Below are 12,402 nucleotides of genomic sequence, written 5' to 3'. Positions count from 1 at the left end.
ATTCAATGCTGGGACATAAAACCATAAGTATACACAAACATTAAAATCACTTATATCCACTTTAAATCATGTGCAGTTGTATAGCCTCATAGTGAATAGAAGGGGGTCGAATGACCAATGACTAGGGATAGCTTATGCTTATTCAAAATTGACTCCCATATGTTGGTTTCACAGTTCATAATGAAATTGGAAAGTTGGTTGAAAGCTACCAATAACTGCAAGCCCAACTACCTCAAGTTGGAGGTATATATGTGTACTAGGAACAGTGAAGAGAAATAGGTATGTAATCTAAAATATCAATTATTGGATTGTCACCTTTATTCAGTTTCTAAAGATATTCTATGAATCAAGGATAGTCAGATGATGGGGCAGGGAGTAATAGCAGATTGTTTAAATGTCTTGCAAAATGTTAGTAAAAGATTTCTGACTTCCATTTGTTTAATTGTTAGGATTTTATGTGTTCTGGGATTCAGAACGCATAAAATCATATGCCTTTTTTTTCGTGTCAGGAGCAACTTGTTTCTGGTGTCGGAGAATTGGCCGTCTGCAAGGACGTTGCCCAAGGGATGCCCAGATGTTTTGATATTTTGCCATCCTTATAGGAGGCATCTCTCATGTCCCCGCTAACAAAGGGAGCTCAACCCGCTTCCTAATATGTCCTAATATGTCAGTTTACAATTATATTGCAGATACTAATACAGTATAATATAAGCTCAACACAATCAAATATATTTGGATAGAGTTTTCATCAATGGTATAAAATAACAGCATTAAATATATATAATTGACAGAATAGTAAAATTGCCATTTAGTATTAATATTTTAATTCTATGAAGGTTGACTGTCCAATTAATTCATAGTTGTTAAATCACTGATAGTTGTTAAATCACTGTTCAAGAAACAGCTGAAGACGTACCTTTGCTGATGCATTGGCTTACGAGGAGGAATAGTAGTTGGTGATACTATCATTATACTACCATTATACCTCTGATTAATAGCTACCATCCATATCACTGCCCTGCTTGCCCTACCAGGTCAATAGAAATCTTGAGCAACGATCAATCTATTTGTCCCAAGGAACTGGGAAATTGTTGCTTCTGTTTGAAGTTTGATGTTTTGTCTTATATCTATGTTTTCTAAATTTTAATTTTAATTGTTAAGTCATAATTTGTGTTTATATGTTGGGTTGCTAAATTTTGATGTATTGTTGTTGTATTCAAGTAGTGAATGTTTGTCTTTTATGTTTGGAATCCGCCCTGAGTTCCTCTGGAAAGATAGAGCGGAATCTAAAGTATTATTATTATTATTATTATTATTATTATTATTATTATTATTGTGACTGCAACCAAAATAATGTTTTTCTAAATAAGATAAAGACTTCTGATCTGTAGTAACTCTGTTGTAATTTTTTGCCTGCATGGCATATGTTCTCATAGCATCTAGTAGGTTTTAGCTGTGTCCTGTGTCACCATTTTGCATCTTGCTCGGATTACTAGACCTCAAGCGAAAGTGTGAACATACGTAATTATACAATATTAGGATTTTTTTTTAAGTAAGATTCTTCTAGTTGATTAAGAAAAGGTTGTGCTGATGAACTTTCTCTGACTAGCACAGAGTTGTTATTTTACGTGCTAAAGAGGATGAAGGAGTAGGTTGAATATTGTGGTGGTTGAACTTCAATGGTTGCAGATCTAGAAAAAAACACAGTACTCCTGTTTCTTGAAGATGTGTTTGAGTCACAGATTGTGCAAAACCCTTATTTGCTCTACAAAAACTGAGTCAAAACCAACGTTCCGTTTTTGTTGCTTGAGTCACACCATTTATAGAGCAATTCTACTGGTTGCCATGAGGAAATCTAAAGTCAGACAGTCTTCTCATTCAAAGCCCTGCAGCCTCGTGCAGGCAGGACATTAGAAAGGAGTTGTGCCCTACTTCCCCCTTTCCTGTTTTAATTGGAAATTGCTCTTGTACCGCTTCTCTGCCTCTACAACCTATGAAATCGCGGTATGGTCCTTCCTCACCATTCTATACCGCATGCTGTATTTTCAAAACAGATCAATATTGGTACTTTTAAGTAAAAATAGTTATCTTTTTCTAATTATTTTACAATTTTTCTACCAAGTAACAATGATATCACACTAGGTAAATTCAAAGAATACTATAAACCTGTCTAAGAATTAGTTGTAAGCACTGAGATTTTGTTTTTATATTTATTTTTTTAAAAAATCTAATACCTAATTTTATGTCTAGCTCATAAAATTTAATTGGCATCACATCAACAGTTTTTGAAATTATACATTTTCCATTAAAAGTTGAAAGAAGGTTATATGCCCATCGGCAAGACATATTTTATTTTAAATATCCATAGATTTGTTTTTTTAATATTTGAAGTCAGGTTGTCCTGTAGAGTTTTCTGACTGGACACGAAATGTTCCGTGACCATCTTTGCAGTAACATTGGTGAATCTCAAGATAAACAAGTCAGCACATGCTAATTATATACTTTGAACACACACGTCGCATTGCATACTGTAAGAACATGAAAGATTTGCTCTGAGCTTGCTGATCTTGCTCTTTCACAGGGGAAAAATCTAATTTTGTTGATAAATATTTGTTAAAAATCTGTGCCTGTGAATACTTTGGAGTAGAAAATGATTTGCAACTTTTACATCGCGAAAAAGCCCTGTTCAAACAGACACGAAGAAAGGTTTCTTTATGACAGCATATGGCAAATCTCTTTAATGGAGACCCACGTTCTGCCTGGGCTTCCTATGTGTTTTAATAGACAAGCAGGTGTCTGGCAATAGCAAGCGTTTGTTAATTATTCCTGGAAGCTTTTATGGACTGGTTTTTCAAGCCTAGTACACATGACTGGCCTATGTCTCATATAGCTTTTTCATGTCTGCCTCTGTAGACTTCTAGTTCATGCTATACAAGTCATCAAATGTGTTGACTAAAAGCAGAGTCTCGGGTTTGGATTGCCACTGCAAATATTGCATGCAGGGCATCTGTTTGTGCTAATAGGAAATGAACCAGACAACAACAACCTTATTTGAAATCTCATTGAGGAATAAAGTGTCTTTGATGTAGCTGCATTTTAAGTGTGACATCAGATAAAGGGCTTTTTTGTTTCTCTGGATATGGTTTAAATGCAAGTCCTGTTAGCCCTAATAAGCCTAGCCACTTGTGAAGGTGATAGGAATAGCGGTTCAACATCTGGTGGACAATTTGTTTTCCATTTCTGGTCATCTTTGGTCCTCCTCTTAGGATGGAAAAGCTTCAGACATTGATAACACTTAGTCAACACACATTTTCATGCCTGAAAAGTTAGACCTGCTGATTCCAAAAATGGCATTAGTTTTCCACTATCAGCCCTAGTGTTTGAGATACAGAACATGCCATATACCAGTTTTCATCTGCTTGCCCATAAAACAGTGGCTCTTAACCTGTGGGCCGCGGACCACTAGTGGGCCGCAGGAACGAAAATCTGGTCCGCAAGCCTCCTTCCTCTTTATTTATTTATTTATTTATTTATTTTATTACCACTGCTTTTACACCACCTGCCACTCCTTCCCTGACACTGACCATGGCATATGTTCTGTATCAGAAACTAGAGCTGATGTGGTCTATCCAGTGCAATTTTCTGAATTAGCACTCCAAACCAAATCTAAAGTTGACCAAAAACTAATTTGCAACCCTTTTGGTACTAATGTTGGAGAGTGGTCTCTGGTAAAGTAGTCCCAGATCAAGTGGTCCCTGCTCAAAAAAAGATTGGGAACTACTGCCATGAAGAATAATGATCACCATATGTAAGAAACTACAGCTGAAACAGTCTATCCAATGCAATTTTCCAAACAAGCACTTCAAATAACACAGGTAACAGGCCTAAAAACCAGAACAAATCTTTTGCATTTTTATCAGACCCTTCAGATTTACAGAGCAAGTAAAAAATTCAAAGCCCAGAAATGCCAATACTGAACCGAGCTCATAGTCCTTTCCTGCAAAAATCCAGTTCTCATCTTTCCCCAATTGTGAAAAAAGGTTTGCCCATTCATTCTACTTATTCTATCCTAGAACTCCAGTAACACTCCAAAGGGAACCTCTGTTCATCTCTGTTATTTGGCTGTTGCTTGGCTCCTTTGAGCTGTCACATTAAGTGTATTCATCCAGATAAAAATGTCATCATTAGTGCCATCATTTGGAATTAGTTTTGTTTGTGTCCAGATACATTCTTACAAAGCCAGATCAGACTGGCTACATGACAGCATCACTGTTGCTAGGATGAAAAAGACATCAGTTCAACATGGAAATGTTATGATCCTGGAAGACCCCAGGAGAACATTTCAGGCCTTCGAGCCTTCCCCTTTTACTCCACCAAATATCTCTTCCAAGAGCTGGTGAAGTACTAGTTTACCGCTGTTCTCCAATATCCATTTTCAGGAAGCTATGTTTGTGAAACAATGTGTGATGTGATACTTAAACACGGAAAAGATTGCAGTAACCTTTGGTATCATTTAATAAAGAATTGCTCTTGGTATCTACATCTGCTTACCTGTTCCCTTTTGAATAAGGCCAGATACAAAATACAGTAGTTTAAGTTGTAAGATTAGTTTAAGTTTACGGGACAAAAAAAACCTTTCCTTGTTACATCATATAAAATTAGTCACTTTTGCCTCTTGATAAGGTCCTTCGAGTGAATACTAGGATGGCGTTGTCCTGAATAATATTGGATATAGATACTTCTGGAGAAGAGGAAGATTGGATGGACATCTGCCCAATTTCTCTCTCCCCAAGCAGAACCCCATGCGACATAGTTAAAGGGTCCTTAAGAGAAATTTTTCACAAGGCCTAAAAGGCAGCAATGGAAGGAGGGAATTGGAGATCTCTTTTTAAACCTTCCCCAAATTAATTTCTTTTAGGCTCCAAGCTAATAATGTGAAATTCTTAGGCAAGGCTGTTCAAAGATTGCATTTTGCCAGTTATATTTGAAACAAGCCTCAAATGTAATCTGTCAAGTGATATGAGTGCTAGCCAAAATGATGTTTCATTTCCCCCACAAAAGTTGGACTGCTTGTGAATGATCTATTCAAAATTATGTTATATTTTCCTAGCAGCTGTGAACACTCTTCAATACCCTAACAGCTCCATCAAAGATCACCATGCTCTGGATTTTGCAATATTGATTTCTAAATTTTCTGTCCAACCCTTTTCCCCAATGAACACAGAGCTGCTTTCGCTAAGCAACTTTCCTTTCGGGAAAGACTGGGTAACTAAGACTACGTTGCTCAAGGCCACCTGGTAAACTTCATAGCAATGTGATGATTGTTGGTTTTCCAAGTCGAAACCTGACATTTCTACAACAGCATCCCACTGATTCATTTTAGGGATTTTGCTATGTGAATTATAGCTACCTCTCATGGCAAGTGTTTTGAGTAAGGGAAGAGACTGACATTGTGCCAGAGAAATGAACAACCTCAGAGATACTGACTAGGTCGCCTTGTTTTAAGTGAAAAATGGGGAGTGATTGAAGGCAAGGTGACACATGTAAGATAAATAATGGATAAGAAGCTAACAAATGTATATGAAAAATGATTGTTTTTCGTGTATCTAATTTTATTATGTTTTAAACTTCCTGGTTGAAAATGAGATTATGGAGTAGATAGCTGCTCCTCAAAAAAGGAGCTGTTATTTGGCCTCCCACAAGATGCCATTCTATCTCCAATGCTTTTTAATATTTACATGCAACTGCTGGGAGAGGTTATCTAGAGGTACGGGGCAGGGTATTATCAGTATGCTGATAGTACCCAAGTATATTTCTCCATGCCTTCAAAAACACTCAGCTAAGGATAGCATGTCTCCTATGAATGAATGCCCGAAGGAAAAACAAATTTGAAACTGAATCCAGACAAAACAGAGGTGCTTATCGTGATCTGGGGATGGAGGTGTGTCAACCAGTTTGGGATGGGGTTTCACGCTCCCTGAAAGACTGTGTTCACAATTTGGGAGTGCTCCTAGATCCATCGCTCCAAATGTCAGTCCAGTTAGATGAGATGGTCAGGAGTGCTTACGACCAGCTTCGCCTGATAAGCCAGCTGCTCCCCTACCTAGATTTGGAAGAGCTGTGGTAGTGCACGCACTGCATTGGTAACCTCAAGGTTGGACTTCTGCAGTGCCCTTTATATTGAGCTACTTTTGTGCCAAGTTGGGAAATAACCAGGTATGAGCATATTACACCTATCCTAAAGTCATTTCACTGGCTGCCAATTAGTTTCCAGGCAAAGTACAAGGTGTTGATTTTGACCTTTAAAGCCCTACATGGTTTGGATCCATGTTACCTACAGAAACACTTTCTACTGTAAAATGCACCCCCATACACTTAGGTTCTCTGAGGAGTGGCTACTTTTCATCAGATGTCCCAAGACTGTGGAATGACTTGCCAGAAGATCTCTGACAGTTAATGAGCTGTCCAGATTTTAAAACCATCTAAAGACCTATCTCTTCCGGCAGGACTACCCTCCAGTTTTAAGCATGAATTTTAAACTCATGTTGGAAAACGCTGGACTGTGCTGTGGCACCACAAGGTGCAGAGCCAATCTTCAGAAATAGGGCTACAAAGTGGAGTCCCCAACATGCAAGTGTGGAGAGGAGCAAACCACAGACCACCTACTACAATGCAGCCTGAGCCCTGTCATAAATGGTCAAAGGACATTTAGTATAATGCCAAGTTTTAAACTTTATGTTTTTAAATATATTATAACTATACCCTCAATTCGCTTTTGACACGATAAATAAATGAATAAATAAACTCATGTCCTATGTTTAATCTCTGTTCTGTGTATTTAAATATGAATTTTGTAGAAATGCATTTTAATACATATATTTTATACAAATACATATTAATATGTGTATTTATAGAATTTTCATAATATTTGTGTTTTAAGCATGCTGTAACCCGCCTTGAGCCGTGAGGAGAGGTGGGTAAGAAATAAAATAAAATTTGCAATAAAAACCCTCAAAATGTTACAGGTTACAAGCTTTCTGTTGTTTTAGAGGGAGGAAGAAGGATCATAAGTTTAATTCTGCTACCAAATGGAGTCACTGCCATTGAAACTGGTGTGATAATGGAGTCCAGTAGCTGCTGGAACTATCGTGGTGACAGTTTTTTGAACCATTTTTGATTGATTTAAAAATTTTCTATCCTCTTTACTAAAAGATTTGGGGGTGGTGTTCAAGTAAATACAAAATAAACAAGTTACAATCATTTGAAACAATAATTTAAACAGACTAAAACATGCTAAAATAATTGTGGTAAAAAGAGATTGAAAAAAGTAAAATCATTTTAAAATCCAGTGCATTCGAATTTTGAGATAAATCAGTGAGGCGTAAAGTCTTTGATTTTAAAAAGTTGCAATTTTGCCTGACACACATGTGAAACCAGCATGGGTACCAGTCTGGCCTTCAAGGGGAGGTCATTTCACAATTTAGGTGTTACAAATGAGAAGTCTCTTTCCCACATTTTGTGGAATACAGAAAAGGACCTACCCCATGACAGCAAACCTCAGACCTTGGGCAGACCCATATAAGGAAAGGCATTTCCACAAGTTTCTTCAGCAGCAGACCCAGGAATCGTGTTTGACAGTAATCTAAATGAAATGTAATTAAGATGTGTGACCCCTTGGCCAGATCTGGTGTCTTCAGGAATAGATACAATTGGTGCATCAATGCCAGCTGTGCAAAAGCAGTTTTGTTCATCATAATGAATTGGTCAGCCAGGTGGAAGAATGCATCCAAGAACACTCACAATTGAAAATGAAATAAGACATAAATGTCTGTTTGATACACAATCCTGAACGTTTCTGTTAATCTTGGGTGAAAATCAACTACGGACGCACTTAATGAAATGTAACATTCGATGATAGGTTTCTTTCCAACTGAACATGACATTATTAAAGCCACTGCTAGACTGTATGTCAGAAACAAGGTGGCAGAAATTAGATTTGGGCTTTCATTTCTCTCGGCTGAACTTTAAGCAATGTGAAAATCAGAGCCAGATCCCAGTTTCCGACGGATCACTCTCAGCAACATTAGATGCATCTTGGATTTGCCCACCATGCCTCTATGACAAAATTTTCCACTGAAGCCAGGAAGAAAAGTTTGAACATACCACAAACGTGCCTCCTGCAGAAACCAGAGGAGTTAAGAAGGTTTTCTGTAGTCTTGCATAACGCCCATCCATTTGCAGATGTGTGCATTTGTTTAAATATTTTACAAAGGTTTCATTACACTGTAATACATACCCAGCCCTTGGCAGTTGGGTCACATTGAAAAAGCCCGTTATTCAGTAAGTGAATGAAGGGCTTCTAACAAGATCTGCTACTAACACCCTATTTTGACTTGGTGTTCAGAGATATTTGCACAGGACCTTAAGTGGGGAAGAAAGGAACCATGACTGACTTGGACTTTCTGTTCGTTATGCTTTCCCCTCACACAAAGGAGAATATAGTTTTGGGGCCAAACATAATATGACATTTCTCAACTAAATGCCAGCCATATAAGGGGCTCAGTCTGGATCAAGGCTGTGACACATCCCCCATTGTGCTACATGCTCTGGCCACAGTTGCTGTTTTCACTTGAAGGAAAGCTAGCATTCTTGCTAATGGAAACTTTCTTCCTGTTGTAGTTAGCAACCATGGTCTAGAACAGGTATGGGCAAACCCAGGCCCGGGGGTCGGATGCAGTCCTTTGGGCTCTTTTCTCAGGCCCTTCTCTCTTTCACTTTGCTATAAGCATGAGGATGTGGTGGCCCATCCATGTCCTCATGCTGAGAGACTAGAGACCAGGGAAGTCACACATGGCTGCAGCACAAGCCCCAGGCAGAGCCTCTTCCTCACTTGCACCTTGAACTCCACAGGACTTAGCTGCCCCTCATTCGCATGCACAGAGCCAGCATGTTCCCCTTCTTCCAGGCCTCCGTCCCTGGCTATGAGGAGGGCAGCTCCTCTTCCATCTCCTCTTCCTCCTTCTCTGCCGCCGCCGCCTTCCTCAAGGGGAAGTTCCCCCTCAGAAAGAAGAACAACAGGCATAGGGCGGAAGGGAAGGAGAGCCCTAGGCAGCCACATGCCCAGGTGGTGGTGGTGGAGGGGGAGGAAGAGGAGGAAATATCTTCTTCTGGGCCACACAACATCATAAAACTGAAACTATGCATGCGGATAGTGAGAGCATATGGCAGATGGAAACACTATGTCTAGTACAAAAAACACATAACAGGAGCAGGACAGAAGAGGAGAGCCCTAGGTAGCCATATGCCCAGGTGGTGGTGGTGGAGGAGGAGGAGGAAGAGGAGGAGGAGCCGCCCTCCTTGTCCCTGGGGGAATGTGCTGGTAAGGAACAGCTGAGTCCCGTGGCAGGGCTGCCCAGGGCTGGTGCTGATGAGCACAACTTCCTGGGAACTGCCATTGACCAGGCAAGCTGCTGTGTGTTAATATTAACAGCTTTTCATTTCTTCCATCTGAACTGTTTGCAATTATAATGCAAATTATGAACAGTATTCCAATATTCATGAAAATAACATATTCTGACTATTCCATTCAGTCCCCTTGTCATCTACAAAATTCACACTCAAGAATCACACAACAGTTATGGAAAAAATCACGGAAAAAATCTCATTTTTTAAAAACAAGTTTATGATTTTGTGTTGGGCCATCTTGGGCTGCATACGATCCACAGGTTGAACAGGACTGCTGTAGAGGTAAGCGACAAGCATGTGTCATTTCATCAAAGGGACATTGAAACATCCAAGTTTTCAGGTCTTTATGGAAGATGGACAGGGTGGGCGTTAATCTAATCTCCCTGGGGAGAGAGTTTCAGAACTGGGGAGCCACCACTGAGAAGACCCTCTTCCTCGTCCCCACCAACCGTGCTTGTGACAGAGGCGGGAGCAAGAGAATGGCCTCCCCAGCAAATCTTAAAGCCCATGCAGGTTCATAAGAGAAGATGTGAAACATACACTGATATGTTTCAGCTTCTTGTCATCACTCCAATGCCCTGGCCAAAAAAAACACTTGAGACATTGAGCTTCTTCAGATGTTTATTAGAAACATTAATGTTCATTTCTTTAACAGGCGCAGTGTTAAGTATAGTGTTTCTATGCAAAAGAATCTTTCTCCATTTCTTATTTTGCCTATGTGGTGATAGCAACTGGACAATCTATCACAAACAGCTGGTCCCTTGAGCCCCAGTTCTTTTACTTGGAGGAAGACGGACTACTTTGACCCAATCCAACATTGATTCTCAGTTGTGGGGGTGTGGATTGGTATTAACTTTCAGCTCAGACATGCCATTGCGTGACTCACTCTTCACCTTGCTCTCCCACTAGTGCTATGAATAATAAACGCAAGGAGAAGCAGTGAGCCAATTAATATACTGCCAGTGCAGAACGCGTTCTTCCCGTGGCCGCCTCTTTTTGCTCCTTCAGGATATCCAAAGTCTGGTGTGGGTGGAAACTTAAGTGACTCTGGAATGAACTGAGACAAACAAGGCAATGGTAAATGAACGGGATGGTTCTAAATGTACCCCACCCTGGGGGTAAAGAGACTTAGGTCACGAGAGGGTAGAATATAGCATATCATTGTGATGAAGAAAGTGAAAAAAAAAAACCCACCATCCAATGTTTCTCTAAGGATCAAGAAGATCAGCCCAGCCCTTTTGCAAAGCCAAAATTTATATGAAGCACCATAAAACTAACCCGAGCCTCTTATTATCCTTCCATTATAGAGCACATTAGTTTTTGGCAGCGAAGGCAACCTTAGCCAGTGGCCTTCCTGATTTGTGGTTTCCACTTGGCTTACCTTACTTACTTAACATTTATTTTGTTTTGTTAATGGTCAATGACAGAGCAAACCTCCAGAGCAGAACTGCCCTGGCCAGGATTCAATATATAAACATGTTGTATTCATGTGGATTTGGGAAAACACAGTCAATCCCAAACATTTTAAGCATGCCTCGGGCTTTAATGATCAAGTGATAAGGAACATTATTGATAGCTGTAACGTATTTATTACCCCGTCTTTCCTTCCCCAAGAGGCTTTTACTTGGTTTCCTTCTCCCAACCTTCATTTCATCCCAATAATCCTGTGATGAAATAATTTGAATAGAATGAGAGTTACTGCTCATTTTGTGAGGTATGTGGCAGAATGGTAATTTGAACCTAGTTTTCCTCTGACCTGGTCTAATCCTATGACAATTATACTGTGATGGATTTATGTATAAACCGCTTCCTGGAATTGTTCCTAAAATTTAGTGCTTAAGATAGGTATGAGCAAACCCAGGCCCAGGGGCCAGATTCAGCCCCTTGGGCTCTTTTCTCAGGACCTCATCTCTCTCACCATCCTATCCTTTCTTCCTTCTTGCTTTCTGTCATCCTTCCCTCCCTCTTTCTCCTTCTCTTCCACCCCTTCATCCTTCCTTCCTTCCTTCCTTCCTTCCTTCCTTCCTTCCTTCCTTCCTTCCTTCCCTCTCTCTCCCTCCTTCCTTCCCTTTTGTCTTTCTTTCCTTCTTTCTTTCATTTATCCTTCCCTTTCATCCTTCTCTTCCATCCTCTCTTCCTCTTTTTCCTTCCTCCTTCCCTTTCATCCTTCCTTCCCTTTTGTCTTTCCTTCCTTCCCTCTTCCCTCTCTCCTTTCCTCACTCCCTCTTTCTCCTTCCACCCTTTCCTTCCATCCTTTCCTTCTTCCTTCCTTCCCTCTCCCACTCTTTCTCCTTCCTTCCTTCCTTCCCTCCCTTTTGTCCTTCCTTCCTTCTTTCTTCTCTCCCTCTCCCTCTTTCTCCTTCCATCCTTTCGTCCTTCCTTTCCTCCCTCTCTCCTTTTTTTCCTTCCTTCCCTTTTGTCTTTCCTTCCTTCTCTTTCCTTTATCCTTCCCTTCCTTCCTTTTATCCTTCCCTTCCTTCCTTTCATCCTTCTCTTCCTCCCTCTCTTCTCTTTTTCCTTTCTTCCTTCCCTCTTTCCTCCCTCCCTCCCTGACTCCCTCATTCTTCCCTTCCTCCCTTTCATCCTTCCCTTTCTTTTCTCCTTTCTTTTCTCTTTTTCCTTCCATCCTTTTCTTCCATTCCATCCTTCTCCCTTCCTCCCTTCCTCCCTTCCTCCATCCCTCCCTCCCTCCCTCCCTCCCTCCCTCCCTCCCTCCCTCCCTCCCTCCCTTCCTTCCTTCCTTCCTTCCTTCCTTCCTTCCTTCCTTCCTTCCTTCCTTCCCTCTCTCCATCTTCCTCCTTCCATCCTTCCCTTCCATCCTTTTGTCCTTCTTTTCTTCCCTCTCTCCCCTTTTCTCCTTCCTTCTCTTTTGTCTTTCCTTTCTTCCCACTTTCCTCCCACCTTCCCTCTTTCTCCTTCCATCCTTCCCTTCCTTCC

This window comes from Anolis sagrei, chromosome 5, assembly GCF_037176765.1.
Source record: "Anolis sagrei isolate rAnoSag1 chromosome 5, rAnoSag1.mat, whole genome shotgun sequence".
NCBI classification, from domain to species: domain Eukaryota; kingdom Metazoa; phylum Chordata; class Lepidosauria; order Squamata; family Dactyloidae; genus Anolis; species Anolis sagrei.
The sequence above is the reverse complement of the archived record's forward strand: the minus strand, read 5'-3'. Positions refer to the sequence as shown.